A 16,364-nucleotide genomic window follows, 5' to 3' on the forward strand; every position below is an offset into this window, starting at 1 on the left:
GAGCCCTTCCCTTTCCATAAAAGTCCAGCTATGCACTAATAAGTATGACTCTGTAAGATAAGAACTTGAAGGAACTGTGTGCTATGCTACTTCTTCATTTCTAAAATTTCCCTTAATATTTCCCTTCAGATCAGATCGATTCAGATCAGTCGCTCAGTCGTGTCCGACTCTTTGCGATCCCATGAATCACAGCACACCAGGCCTCCCTGTCCATCACCAACTCCCAGACTTCACTCAGACTCATGTCCATCGAGTCAGTGATGCCACCCAGCCATCTCATCCTCTGTCGTCCCCTTCTCCTCCTGCCCCCAATCCCTCCCAGCATCAGAGTCTTTTCCAATGAGTCAACTCTTCGCATGAGGTGGCCAAAGTACTGGAGTTTCAGCTTTAATATCATTCCTTCCAAAGAAATCCCAGGGCTGATCTTTAGAAGGGACTGGTTGGATCTCCTTGCAGTCCAAGGGACTCTCAAGAGTCTTCTCCAACACCACAGTCCAAAAGCATCAATTCTTCAGCACTCAGCCTTCTTCACAGTCCAACTCTCACATCCATACATGACCACAGGAAAAACCATAGCCTTGACTAGACGAAACTTTGTTGGCAAAGTAATGTCTCTGCTTTTGAATATGCTATCTAGGTTGGTCATAACTTTCCTTCCAAGCAGTAAGCATCTTTTAATTTCATGGCTGCAGTCACCATCTGTAGTGATTTTGGAGCCCAGAAAAATAAAGTCTGACACTGTTTCCACTGTTTGCCCATCTATTTCCCATGAAGTGGTGGGACCACATGCCATGATCTTCGTTTTATGAATGTTAAGCTTTAAGCCAACTTTTTCACTCTCCATTTTCACTTTCATCAAGAGGCTTTTTAGTTCCTCTTCACTTTCTGGCATAAGGGTGGTGTCATCTGCATATCTGAGGTTATTGATATTTCTCCCGGCAATCTTGATTCCAGCTTGTGTTTCTTCCAGTCCAGCATTTCTCATGATGTACTCTGCATATAAGTTAAATAAGCAGCATGACAATATACAGCCTTGACGAACTCCTTTTCCTATTTGGAACCAGTCTGTTGTTTCATGTCCAGTTCTAACTGTTGCTTCCTGACCTGCATACAAATTTCTCAAGAGGCAGATCAGGTGTTCTGGTATTCCCATCTCTTTCAGCATTTTTCACAGTTTATTGTGATCCACACAGTCAAAGGCTTTGGCATAGTCAATAAAGCAGAAATAGATGCTTTTCTGGAACTCTCTTGCTTTTTCCATGATCCAGCGGATGTTGGCAATTTGATCTCTGGTTCCTCTGCCTTTTCTAAAACCAGCTTGAACATCAGGAAGTTCATGGTTCACATATTGCTGAAGCCTGGCTTGGAGAACTTTGAGCGTGACTTTACTAGCGTGTGAGATGAGTGCAATTGTGTGGTAGTTTGAGCATTCTTTGGCATTGCCTTTCTTTGGGATTGGAAGGAAAACTGACTTTTTCCAGTCCTGTGGCCACTGCTGAGTTTTCCAAATTTGCTGGCATATTGAGTGCAGCACTTTCACAGCATCATCTTTCAGGATTTGGAATAGCTCAACTGGAATTCCATCACCTCCACTAGCTTTGTTCATAAACCCTATATTTGCATTGTATGGCATAGTAGTATGTATATGTTCATGCCCCTTCGTATAGTAAGGATGGAATGTGATAATTCCTTAATAGTGTTTTGGTATGCTTGCCAATAATACTCTTTTATCCCACTGCTTAATTGACATTATGTTTTCTAAATTATTTTCAGTTGTATTAATATAAATCATTTCTCAAAAGATGAATTTCATTACATGTGCTGGGAAAACCTAACTTCTAAAGTTTCAAAATGAAGGATAAGGTCCTGGAATATGACCATATCTGAAAGTCCTTGTTTCCTGTTTAAGCAGTTTCACTTTAGCTGAAATTGCAACTAGTAACTCTTTGAAAATTAATAATCAATCATGAATGGAAAAAGCCTTGTAGTTTTATACTGTTTCTCATTTTACAAGTGAGGGAACCAAAGAAAGGTAATACATATATATATCCAAACTGGAACTTTTAAAGAGGAAAATGGTTATCAAAGAGGAGCTATCAAAATAATAATTTCCCTTATTTTATCATCATCTTTGTTTTGAATTGGCACTTTCTTTTTCATGAAAAGAAATAAAAACTACTCTTCTGAAGTAGAGAAACAGGTCCTCAAACTATTTTTATCTGAAGGCTGGGATTTATAACTTTTGTATGTTATTTTTCTTAGACTAAAGATGTGTATTTTGGGAACTGGTAGTCCCTTCCTCTGACCACCAGTGCAGGTGGCATTAGCGCTCCTTAGAGGAGTGTAACTGTGAACAGTACCTTGGCTTTTTACCATGTCTTGTTCTACCTCAGGTGCGGCACTCACAGTACACTCACAAGACGTGTATCAAACGAAAGAAAGTAATAGATAGGATTTTCTCCTACTCAATCTGCTAAAATGCACTTAGTATCAATTATTATAACACAGCAATGAAGTCATATATGATCTTGCTTATGTTTCAAACTTTGAAAACATGCTTTTAAAAGGCTAAAATGCTAAGCAAGTGTGTGATCTTATAATATGATTTGTTAGCATTTTATGTGGGTCCTGAAAAAAGAACCAAGTGGTCTTAAAAGCATAATCACTAATTCTACAATATTTCACTAAGAATTAATGAAATAACCATGTCCTTAGCAGAAAATTAACCTATGCATTGCTGAACAAAAGTAATATAAAATAGCATAGGTTAAAAGTAGCTTATAAGCCATTAGAGAGTTAAATAAAAATCACTAAACCATGGATGAAAAAATTATTATACAGCTTATCATGCCCTAATATCAAGTGCTTATTTTGTAACATAATAAAGACCACTTGAGTTCACTGTGGATGAGAAGAATAAGTAGCTTATTGTCCCAGTGACCAGAACTTTTATGACTGTAATTTAGGGCCTCATACTATCTGAAGTGCAGTCATCTTCCAAGCTTTACCTTCTCTTCCCCTTCATGAATCCTGTGCTCCAGCCAAACACTGGCCTTAGCCCTCATGCTTTCCTTATATCCTTCTCTTCACTTGAAATGAATCATCTCTGCTTCTAATTTTACAGCCGTCAGAGACCAGTTCATATATCAACCTCTCCATGTAGCTGTCAATGGTTCTTCAGGACAAAAGTAATTTTCTTCCTCTGAAATTCTAGAATCCTCATGTAATCTTCTTCTATGGCATTTACCACCATACATTAGAGTTATTTGTCATATATCTTAGCTACTCTACAAGGCTGTAAACTACCTGTGAGCAGGGATCATATCTTATAGCGATTCTTTTAGGAGCCCTCCTGCTGTGAAGTCTTTCCAAAACATTTACCTTCATCTTCAGAGGAACAACTCTTTTATTTTGCACTCATTTCATCATCTTTGGTAATATTTAATTATATCATGCAATAACAACTGCAATTCCAATCCCAAAGAAAGGTAATGCCAAAGAATGTTCAAACTACCACACAATTGGACTCATCTCACTCGCTAAAAGTAATGCTCAAAAATCTCCAAGTTAGGCTTCAACAGTACATGAACCGTGAACTTCCATATGTTCAATCTGGTTTTAGAAAAAGCAGAGGAACAAGGGATCAAATTACCAACATCCATTGGATAATCCAAAAAGCAAGAGAGTTCCAGAAAAACATTGATTTCTACTTTATTGACTACGCCAAAGCCTTTGACTGTGTGGATCACAATAAGCTGTGGAAAATTCTGAAAGAGACTGGAATACCAGACCACTGACCTGCCTCTTGAGAAATCTGTATGCAGGTCAGGAAGCAACAGTTAGAACTGGACATGGAACAACAGACTGGTTCTAAATCAGGAAAGGAGTACGTCAAGGCTGTATATCGTCACCCTGCTTATTTAACTTATATGCAGAGTACATCATGAGAAACGCTGGGCTGGAAGAAGCACACACTGGAATCAAGATTGCTGAGAGAAATATCAATAACCTCAGATATGCAGATGACACCACCCTTATGGCAGAAAGCAAAGAAAAACTAAAGAGCATCTTAATGAAAGTGAAAGAGGAGAGTGAAAAAGCTGGCTTAAAAGTCAACATTCAGAAAACTAAGGTCATGGCATCTGGTCCCATCACTTCATAGCAAATAGCTGGAGAAATAGTGGAAACAGTGACAGACTTTTATTTTTGGGGGGCTCTAAAATCACAGCAGATGGTGACTACAGCCACGAAATTAAAAGATGCTTGCTCCTTGGAAGAAAGTTATGACCAACCTAGACAGCATAATAAAAAGCAGAGACATTGCCAACAAAGTTCCATCTAGTCAAAGCTTTGGTTTTTCCAGTAGTCATGTATGGATGTGAGAGTTGGACTATAAAGAAAGCTGAGCGCTAAAGAATTGATGCTTTTGAACTGTGGTGTTGGAGGAGACTCTTGAGAGTCCCTTGGACTGCAAGGAGATCCACTCAGTCCATCCTAAAGGAAATCAGTCCTGAATATTCATTGGAAGGACTGATGCTGAAGCTGAAATTTCAATACTTTGGCCACATTATGCAAAGAACTGACTCATTTGAAAAGAACCTGATGCTGGGAAAGATTGAGGGCAGGAGGAGAAGGGGACAACAGAGGATGAGATGGTTGGATGGCATCACCGACTCTATGGACATGAGTTTGAGTGAACTCCAGGAGTTGGGATGGACAGGGAGGCCTGATGTGCTGCAGTCCATGGGGTCGCAAAGAGTTGGACATAACTGAGCAACTGATCTGAAAAACAACTGAAACCAGGATAAAAAGCTTTGGAATAATCACAGCTGATCCTTAGTAAAAATGCAATTCAAAATGATGGGTATTAGGAGGCTCAAGAGGAAGGAGATATATATGTATATACTTATAGCTGATTTGCATTGTCGTATAGCAGAAACCAACACAACATTGTAAAGCAATTATCCTCCAACTAAAAACAAAGAAAAAAATTTTAAATAATTGGAATTATTAGATAGGAGTCTGCTATGAGGGATGGTTAACTTGCCTTAGGCACCAGTCTGTTTTACAGAGAAATGAGGGTGCTTTGGTTACACCAGCCAATTAGGTTTAATGGAAAGTAACTTTAAAAAGCTCATATTTCTTTCTCTTTCATTTCTGGTTTCCACTCATCTATACCCATGACATTTCTGTTTCAGATAATTTCAAAACTATGAAACATTCACTTTCAACTGATTTCACACTGAAGCCCAAGGTCAAGATTCATTCATCCAACTATTTATTGAGCCACAATTACGTACTAATTGCTATGTTAGACATGATTATTTTTTTTACAGCAAGACAACCATTTGGTGCAAATTTTCTAAAAGATCTTTACAGTCACTTTGCATTAACCAATTTGGTCTGAGCTATAGACCAAACTATAAGTTAATATTTTCTTATTTTGCTCTCTTGAAACCTATGATGATTTCAATGTTGCCACTACTAGAGGAAGCTCAACAGGAAAGCAAGTTAGGTGCTTGCCTCAGCCCTCACCTGTACACGAGCACCGCTAGACACCATCAGCATTCCCCAGTCTAGCCTGAGAACACTTAGTATGTGAATATTTTCCTGCTTCATCTACACAAGTGTGTACGAGTAAACTCTACTCACATCTTTTTAGCTTCTTTAAAGGAGTCTTTCAACCTACAAAATATCTTAAAATACATGAGAGCAATTTATTTCAACTTATTAGCTGGGACACTAATTTCTCACTCCAGGTGTTTCTTTCCATTTGGAAGGACATCTATTAGTGTAACACCCCTTCCTAGCTAGCTTCCCTCTATCTCTTCCCCATTCTACACTGTTAATTCTATTAAATACACAAGGTAGGTTCTCATGTGCAGAAGCCTGTACGTTTTCAGAGGTGATGACTGGGTATATAAACCCATGCATTTCTGAGATTAGGTATTAGAAAGCACACGGTTGTCCTACACCTAAGCCACATTCTTTGATATTAGCTTTATCAGTAATAAAGCTGATGTTCTGATCTCTATCTGCTATTCCTTTGATTACTTATCACTTGTTTCAGATCTTAGGCAGGGAAAAGAGGTAATTAGACTTACCAAAGTCCAATATAAATAAATGAACACATGTACAGCAGTTGGTAAAGCCCAAAGGACATCACTGGATAGCAAGAACAGATATGACAGATAACCTATATGCTTGTCAGTATCCACCATAAACTGATATGGGGACCTATCAGACAGAGAAATTTGCCAGTCAGAACTCAGAAACAACACCCTGATGGCAGAGCCATCTCCTTCACAAGCACACAGGCATGTGTCTCTTTATAAGAACAAGCTTTAAGAACTTTGTAATTACAATAGTTGACACAATGCTTTATAAGCAACACAGACAAATTTTTTAAATTTTATTTTATTTTTAAACTGTACAATATTGTATTGGTTTTGCCAAATATCGAAATGAATCTGCCACAGGTATACATGGTACAGCCATGGCAAAAAAAAAAATGTCCATGAGATGGAAAGAATAAGGACTGACAATATGACTCAGATTATATAAAAAAGAGAAAAAAACCACAGTAGTCATGTACAGATGTGAGGGTTGGACCATAAACAAGGCTCAGCAATGAAGAATTGATGCTTTCAAACTGTGGTGTTGGAGAAGACTCTTCAGAGTCCGTTGGAAAGCAAGGAGATCAAACCAGCCAATCCTAAAGGAAATCAGTCCTGAATATTCATTGGAAGGACTGATGCCGAAGCTAAAGCTCCAGTATTTTGGCTACCTGATGTGAAGAGCTGACTTGTTAGAAAAAACTCTGATGCTGGGAAAGATGGAGGGCAAAAGAAGAAGAGGGCGACAGAGGATGAGATGGTTGGCTGGCATCATCGACTTAATGAACCTGAGTTTGAGCAAACTCTGGGAGCTAGTGAAGGACAGGGAAGCCTGGCGTGCTGCAGTTCATGGGTTTGCAAAGAGCTGGACACAATTTAACAACTGAGCAACAACAATGCAATAAGATAATAGCTGGTATTCTTAAATACCTCAGGTTATCTGGCTTAGGGCCATGTTAGCTCTGAGGCTAATTCTGCTGCCACCAGTTAACAGGAAGAAGGAAACCTGAATTCTAGTGCTTGCTTGGATGCTCACCCACTGTCTTGATTTTCAGCATGTAAACAAAACAAAGTCTCTATCTCATGTTGCTTAAATTTTATCAGAGGGGAAGACAGAGAATGAACAAATGTTAGGTGGTGATAAATGCTATGAAGAAAATAAAACAGGATAAATGGTATAGAGGGCAATGATTATGATTTGGAATGCTATATTATATACAGAAGGTGGTCAAGGATGACCTCAGAATGAAAGAGATATTTGAGCAGAGATTTGAAGGCAGTGAGCATGTAAATATTAATAGTAGGAGAAAGAGCAGAGCAAACAACAGCATTAAAGTAGCTAAGATGAGACTGCTTGTCAAACTTGAACAGTAAAAATGGGAATGTATTGGAGTATAGCAAGCAGAAGGAGAGATGAGGTCAGAAAAGTAGGCGGGAGCTAGTTCACTTGAGCTTATAGTCCACAGAAAGGGTTTCAATTTCACTCCAAATTAGATGGTAAGCCACTGGACTGTCAGCCTTGCCATCTTCTAGCAACTTAGAGATGGGCAGCTACTCAGGCTGGTTGAGGTTCATTTATCCTCCTACCCTTCCTCAAGCAGGAATTTGAATCTTAAGCAGAGTGACTAGAATGGCACTGGGCCAGATACTCAGTCTTTCTTGTTCCCTGGACTCCACCCAACACTCCCTTGGCTCCTGCCGGGTTCTCCAGTCTACCTGTGAGCTCTTTAAAGTTCTTCTAATAGATTCCATTTTCTGTTGGTATACAAAAAGTTGTTTCTTTGCTCACTATGAGTGATGGCTAACTTTCTACTGCTCTTGAGGGGCTTACAGATAAGTCTCCATTTCCCAGCCTCCCTTGAGGTAGCTGTGGCCAGATGGCAGCCAAGTCATGGAGTTCTAGTCAGTGGAAAGTGAGCCCTAGTAATGTATGCCATTTCTAAGCTAAGATCTCCCAGGAGTGATCCTCTAGCTTTTCCCATGCACAGCTTGAAGCATGGCAACCTTAAATGCCACATACTGAAGAAACCAGAGCTATAAGTGCTAGGGTGCCTCAGTCCCTGAGTCACTACTTGGAGGACAGCTGCCTAGCCAGGAATACCTGCAGTGTACTTTTAACTGAGCTCAAGAGAAACTTTATTACACTAAGTCACTGACATCTGGTTTGTTACAGTAGCCAGGGCTATCTTATCTAATACCTCTTGTCTAAACCCTAACTACACCTCTCAGTCATCATTAAACATCTCACTCCAACATTAAACATCTGTACTGCTTGGCACAGAAAATATTTTTTGAGATATACAGAAATATAAAGTTAATTTTTATTATGTAAGTAAATGAAAATACTCTTGTCGTTAAAAATTAATCTAACATTGATAGACAAAAAGTCTCCCATAACTACCACAAAACCCCTATTCCAGTCCTATAACCAGAGATAATGCAGTTAATCAGTAACATTTTGCAAATAAAAAAATTAAACAAAAACTGAGCCTAGTAAAATAAATAGTGGAAATTTCGCTTTTAAATTCTAACAAGTACTCATACTGTGCAAAGTAATGGGAATCTTAGAAGAGTAAGAGAATGTCTACCTGCTATGGGAGGTGTTACAGGACATGTCAGAACAATGAAATTACAGACGTCACGCATCTGCCCAGTGTTAACAGAGTAATCTGAGTTTTGGAGTGAGTAATCAATTTATAAAAACTTAAGGAGTATCTACCTGGTCAGAGTCTGGCCAAGAGCTGGGGGTTATATCTCAACTGAACAAACTACAGGCAGACATCCATCTGGATCCCCCAAAGAGAAATATAAAAACTCACCCACTAAATTCCCCATTATTTTAGAAAACAAAGGGCAAAAGATGCCAGGTCTAGAGAACCAAAATCAATGACCTATGGTGTGACAGGGCTAGTTCACAGGTCAGTGACTAATTCAGAGCAGAACGCGGGCAAGTCAACTGTTTGTGGTCCAGGGAGCTCCTCAAGGGTGGGAGTTCCTGAGTGGCACCACTGCCATTTTGGGGGTACATGTTGGGGTGGGGGGCTAGCCTGTGTGCTGAGGATGTTTAGCAGTATCCCCGGCCTCTACCTACTAGATGCCAATAGAATCCCACCTCTAGTTTCGACAACCAAAAATGTCTTCAGAATCATACTAGTTGAGGATCACTGGTATAGGCAGACCTAAGAGTGAAATAGAAAATAAATAATCAACTACAGGCAACATTAACCTTGGCTGAGGATATAAAGGAAAAACCATGGAGGTGAAGAACATTCCATATTCTGGGATTCCCAGCTGAGGAGTTACATACAGGCTTAGCTCTTTAGCACTAGAATTCTTCAACAGCTACTGAGTATTAGCACAGAACAGAAACTGTGCCCCACCAGCCACTGCTGTCAAATTCCTGTGAGGGTTGAGTGGTGGTTACTAAGAGACAGAGCACTTCATCTGAATAGAATATGTCAGGCTGAGATCTTTTTAAAATAAACCAGTGAGTCAGGACAGACATCTCCCCTGCTGTTCGGCAGACATTTTTTTTTTTTTTTAACTACAATTATAACTCCATAAAAGCACAGAGGATGAGGGCTAATTGGTCCAATAAGTAGGAGAAAGCTGATCACGTTTCCTCATTTCCTTAGTTATCCTTCTGAATTTTTTCTTAAGTTTGCAACAGAGAAAGAACCATTAGATTGTGGCCTTGAAAATAAAAGTAATATATGTAAAAATAAAACTCAGCTCCTCTATTAGATGAAATGAGGGTTTGTCCACAGGCCTAGCATATAATGGCAATATTTTTCTTTTCTCTGTTGTTTTTTTAAAAGGAAATAACAGTAATAAAATACACAAAAGCCTCACTCCAGCAGATGCTAGTGAGAGACATTACTTTGCCGACAAGGGTCTGTCTAGTCAAAGCTATGGCTTTTCCAGTAGTCGGGTATGGATGTGAGAGTTAGACCATAAACAGAGTGCCGAAGAACTGACGCTTGTGAACTGTGGTGTGGGAGGAGACTCTTCAGAGCCCCTTGGACTGCAAGGAGATCAAACCAGTCCATCCTAAAGGAAATCAACCCTGAATATTCATCAGAATGGCTGATGCTGAAGCTGAAGCTCCAGTACTTTGGATTGGATGCAAAGAACTGACTCATTGGAAAAGACTCTGACACTGGGAAAGACTGAAGGCAGGAGGAGAAGGGGACGACAGAGAATGAGATGCTTGGATGGCATCACCAACTCGATGGAGACTGAGTGTGAGCAAGCTCCGCGAGTTGGTGATAGACAGGGAAGCCAGGCATGATGCAGTCCATGGGGTACAAAGAGTCAGACACGACTGAGCGACTGAACTGAACTGAAGTGAGATGAGCAGGGCTAGGTGAAAATCCTCCCAGTTCTGGAGATTCCAGGGGAGGAGACTTCTGCCCATGTCAGCAGAGAGGCTCTGCGGCCAGTGGGCTGGCTGTCCTGGGGCTATGTGGATGAATCTCACAGAGCTATACCCCCAGAGGCATATAGAGGGCGCCCTCCACCCATGGACAGACCATCACAGACAATACTGTGTGCTACCTATAGTGAAAGTCGCTCAGTTGTGTCCAACTCTTTGCGACCCCTTGGACTATACAGTCTATGGAACTCTCCAGGCCACAATACTGGAGTGGGTAGCCTATCTCTTCACCAGGGGATCTTCCCAACCCAGGGATTGAATCCAGGTCTCCTGCATTGCAGGCAGATTCTTTACCAGCTGAGCCACCAGGGAATCAGAGGGATACAAGAGGGAAGAGGGAGAGAAGCCAGACCAGAACACTCTGAGTGACAACCAAACACCTCCTCTTTAATTCCCAAGGGCTCCTCCATGGACTTTTGATCTAGTCCCCAAACTAATGCTGCCAATAATTCCTCAAGGAAAATTAATCCATGACATTACAGTTAAGGACAAATCTTTAGACATTTTCTGCTAGTTTCTGCAAGTGTGATATTAGGGAGTCTGTTCTTTTGTGCACAAAGAAAATGTTTAGAAAATTTTTCAATCTCCATTTTTCTTTATTCTCAAATCAATGATCTATAAAGACTGTGTGGGATGCTTTACCTGTTTAAAAATGCATTTTTAATTTCCCTCTCCAATGCAGCCCTAACACTAGAGAATTGCAATCTGAAAGATTCATCTCTCAAGAACACAGTTTACAAAGTCTGCTCATAAAATCTACATTGATAACTTTGTGTCTCTCCTTTTCAAGTTTCCAAGCAATTATCTGGGCATTCTACATTCTTACATTCTTCTCCTTTTAGTGGTTATCACACTTTAATAGGTTTCTCTTGAGAAACCTATATGCAGGTCAGGAAGCAACAGTTAGAACTGGACATGGAACAACAGACTGGTTCCAAACAGGAAAAGGAATACGTCAAGGCTGCATATTGTCACCCTGCTTATTTAACTTATATGCAGAGTACATCATGAGAAACGCTGGGCTGGAAGAAGCACAAGCTGGAATCAAGATTGCCGGGAGAAATATCAGTAACCTCAGATATGCAGATGACACCACCCTTATGCCAGAAAGTGAAGAGGAACTCAAAAGCCTCTTAATGAAAGTAAAAGAGGAGAGTGAAAAAGTTGGCTTAAAACTCAATATTCAGAAAACGAAGATCATGGCATCTGGTCCCATCACTTCATGGGAAATAGATGGGGAAACAGTGGAAACAGTGTCAGACTTTATTTTCTTGGGCTCCAAAATCACTGCAGATGGTGACTGCAGCCATGAAATTAAAAGATGTTTACTGCTTGGAAGGAAAGTTATGACCAACCTAGATAGCATATTCAAAAGCAGAGACATTACTTTGCCAACAAAGGTTCGTCTGGTCAAGGCTATGGTTTTTCCAGTGGTCATGTATGGATGTGAGAGTTGGACTGTGAGGAAAGCTGAGTGCTGAAGAATTGATGCTTTTGAACTGTGGTGTTGGGGAAGACTCTTGAGAGTCCCTTGGACTGCAAGGAGATCCAACCAGTCAATCCTAAAGGAGATCAGTCCTGGGTGTTCATTGGAAGGAATGATGCTGAAGTTGAAACTCCAGTACTTTGGCCACCTCATGCAAAGAGTTGACTCATTGGAAAAGACTCTGATGCTGGGAGGGATTGGGGGCAGGAGGAGAAGGGGACAACAGAGGATGAGATGGCTGGATGGCATCACTGACTCGATGGATGTGAGTTTGAGTGAACTCCGGGAATTGGTGATAGCCAGGGAGGCCTGGCGTGCTGCAATGCATGGGGTTGCAAAGAGTTGGACATGATTGAGTGACTGAACTGAACTGAACTGAACTGAACACTTTAATATACTTTGTCATGTTAGGTTGGCGGTAGGGTACCTGGTTCCTAGAAAGTAGAAAACAGACCAGGGGCAGCCTGTTGAGAACTAGGAGGTAAAGACCTATCTGATAGTCTCATCATCAGGCTCAAACACCACCACTAGGAAGAAACAAGGAGCCTTTTATATACCACAAAATGCAGATGGTAAGACCAACACCATATACAGAGTGAGTGAGTGAGCGAGTGAAGTCGCTCAGTCGTGTCCAACTCTTTGCGACACCATAGACTATAGCCTACCAGGCTCCTCCGTCCATGGGATTTCCCAGGCAAGAGTACTGGAGTGGGTTGCCATTTCCTTCTCCAATACACAGTGAAGTTAAGTTAGAAAAACAAATATTCTATATTAACATATATATATGGAATCTAGAAAAATGGTACTGATGAGTCTATTTAAAAGACAGGAATAGAGATGAAGATGCAGAGAATGAACTTGTAGACACGGGGGACAGAGAGGGCAGGGCGAAACGAGAGTAGCATTGGCATCTATACACTACCACGTGTGAAATGGGTAGCTAGGGGGAAGTTGCTGGACATCAGAGGGAGTCCAGCCCAGCACTCTGTGAGGACCCAGAGGAGTGGGGCAGGGCGGGAGGTGGGAGGGAGGTTCAGGAGGGAGGGGGCTGTGTATACCTGTGGCTGACTCACGTCTATGTATGGCAGAAACCAACACAATATTGTAAAGCAATTATCCTCCAATTAAAAATTAAAAAGAAAAAACCAACTCCATAAAAGGAAGTCTCTCAAATTCCAGAGGGAAAAGGAAAGATATTGAATACAATTCCTATTGATACATATTCTACATTCTCACAAGAGAATGAAAGTGGAAAATGCAAACGTCTTAGGATTACATGGAAAACAATTTTGACCTTGAGGACCGCTCTGAAATGGACCGCACTTTGAGAACCACTGTCATCAAGCCTCCTAGTTAATGGTTAAGCCAGCATTCCACCACAGGATATAACACTTTACCCCACACCATGTCATTGAACATTTAGACTGTTTCCGAGTCTCCACCATTACAAGAGAAGCCACAACAAACATCCTTATAGACAGCCCCGACTGCACATTCGCTTCCTTAATATTAACACCTCAGGAAGTAGAATTTAAGAATCAAAACCAGTTATTTTTTTAGACTTTTTATACACACTGTCAGTGTTCTGTCCAGAGAGGTTTATTAATTTGCATCCCTATCCACACTGCAGACCATGCGAATCCCATCCTGAGGGCTGTTTTTAGAAAATCAAAATGTGACTGAACTGGCTGTTAGCGAGCTCCCTCTTAGATGAAATATAATACTTGAAATTTCTTGGAATTCTCTGCTCGCAGAGTACTTCTCTGATGATTCTACTGCGGTGTTATTTACTGCCACTTTGAATTAGTATGTTAGTATTCCCATATAATACTTCCACTTGACAACAGGTTTTTTGAGACACGAAGCCATGCCTCATTATCACAGAATACAGCACAGGGCCACACACATGGGGAAGAGACAGTAGTGGGCAATCGTGGAAAGAACACTTTTCACCTCAGCAGACAGACCTGGGTTTAATCGTGGCCTCCCCACTTACTAGCTGTGCGAACTGGGCAAATGACTTCCCTGTCCTTCCCTGAGCTTGAAGGTCATCATGGTAACAGGGAGACTAACACGCACTTCGTAAGGCAGCTGTGTTGCAATGCTATGTGTAAAATGCATTATACCACACTAGGCAAATAACAAATGTGCCATTCGTTTGTTCTCTTCCTTTCCCTTTCCAATGCTGAATTAACCTTGTAAAATCCGAACTCTGAGGATCCGCAAATTCACTGGTTTCTGAACAAGGCTATAATTAAGACAGACAGACGGCATCTCTTAAGACAGACAGACAGCATCTCATTAACAGTTGATTAGCTCTGGAAAGTGTAACTAAGCCAAACTGATGAGCTTTCTCATCATTCTCCCCTGCATCACTCAATCCTTAGTCTCTCAGTCAGTCAGCACCTACAAGTATGTACTATGTGTTCCAAAGACAGATTACACCCAGTCCCTAAACAAAACAGAAATGTAAAAGGAAATCCCTTTTAGTGCCAGAATGCTACTTCTCTGATCACACGGAAACCTGAATTTGGAGAAAAGCCATTCACAAAGTTATGCTGAAAGAGCTGGGCCAACCGTGCGTCTCGGTGAGTGCGGGGACGTCACCCCAAGACCTCTTCTGGTTCAAAGCTGACACTTACTGCAGTGGGGCTTTAGGACTAGGATATTTTAATGTGGCCTTGAAATGTATCCAAATACGAACCAGAAAGCTGTGACATTTTCTGATAACCTGGTCAAGGAAATTGAGAAAAGACCCTGGTGAGATAGGTGCAGTCCAGGTTGAAGTTCACTCCTGGTTTTACCTCAAAATTTAAACAAAGCACAAGTCAAGGAGAGTTGTTTGTGCATCTGGGCGTGCACCCTCACTAAGGTGTGGGGTGAGGAGTGTTCTCTGCGGAACAGCATTGCTAGAGATGGTAGGACGAACCCAAGAAAATACTCAAGCCAGGAGGTCCTGACAAGTTATATGAAGGGAGGGAAGGGGAACTGACACTTGTTCACTCTCTGCTCTGTTCCAGGCCCACGTGATTTCCCTGTGTGTTTACATTCTCATTTACCCCATCCTCACACATATACAATGTTCAGAGTCTGAGGCTCAAAGAGGTCAAGTGGTTCTCAGCAGTATATTCTGGAGAACTGTGCGTGCTCAGGCATTAACAACTCCAGGGGAGACACAGAGAAACTCTGAGGCTCTGATGCTTGAGGTCAAACTGAGATTGTTTAGGAACTTTTCATACCAGTACCTGAATGCTGCTGCTGCTAAGTCACTTCAGTCGGTCCGACTCTGTGTGACCCCATAGATGGAAGCCCACCAGGCTCCTCTGTCCCTGGGATTCTCCAGGCAAGAATACTGGAGTGGGTTGCCATTTCCTTCTCCAATACATGCATGCATGCTAAGTCGCTTCAGTCATGTCCAACTCTGTGCAACCCTATGGACAGCAGCCCTCCAGGCTCCTCTGTCCACAGGATTCTCCAGGCAAGAATCCCGGAGTGGCTTGCCATTTCCTTCTCCCAGTACCTGAATGGTATATGCTAAAGTTGGTGTTAGTTCATCACAAACCTCTCTTCAGGCCTATAACTCTATGTTAGTAGACCTTAAAATATAGGCAATGTGAAGACACGTGGATAGGAAGGATTATTACCTTTAGATCTGAGATGGGTTTTAAAAGAATATGCTGGTGGTCATGATACACCAATGGCAGCTTTGGGTTTCAGTGGCATGGCTATCAATATTCAAAGGTGTACTGATGGTGAGAAAAAAGTATTTCTGGGACTGTGGGTCATGACTCCACCTTTACAGGTTTTTCTGACTAGCCCTGAGAAAAGAGCACATGTGTAGCCAAGGTCTGCAGGGGGACAAGGCTGTTAGAAGTGTTAAGAAGAGGTGAGGGACTATGCATGTTAAGAAGCAAATGCCCTCAAGGTAGCTTATATAGATGGTTTATCTTTAGGAAACAGAGATGTCTCATGAAATCGCAGGCACGCAGGAGAGGTGTCCAGGCCTCACAGGGAGGAGGAAAAAGGAAAGCCACCAGGAACAAGGAAACTCCTTGTATTTCTGTCTCTCTGTGTGTGTCTCCCTCCCCATTAGCACAGCTGCTTCTGTTTCTCTTGCACATGGCTCAACACAGCTGCCACCAAATGGCACCTGCAGTTCCAAAGTCTACAAAGTTATCCTGGAGTTCTTAATTCTTTGTAACAGACAATTCTTTCCCAAGGAGATTAAGAGATACACCAAAAACAAAAGCAGAGGCTCCTGGCTTTCTGAAAATGTGTTTTATTGCTTCTCCCTCTTCCCATCTCTAGATTCTGAGGAAAAAAGAGA

General features: G+C 41.4%; 1 protein-coding gene across 2 annotated transcripts in view; it reads right to left on the reverse strand.

The window, feature by feature from the left end:
• CMYA5 (cardiomyopathy associated 5) overlaps nt 1-16,364 on the reverse strand; it is a 98,362-nt gene that overhangs the window by 64,051 nt on the left and 17,947 nt on the right. The gene's annotated exons all lie outside the window — the stretch shown is intronic.

This window comes from Bos grunniens, chromosome 10 (assembly GCF_055505025.1).
Source record: "Bos grunniens cultivar Pamir isolate PY7600 chromosome 10, Bosgru_T2T1.0, whole genome shotgun sequence".
In the NCBI taxonomy this organism is placed as follows: Eukaryota; Metazoa; Chordata; class Mammalia; order Artiodactyla; family Bovidae; genus Bos; species Bos grunniens.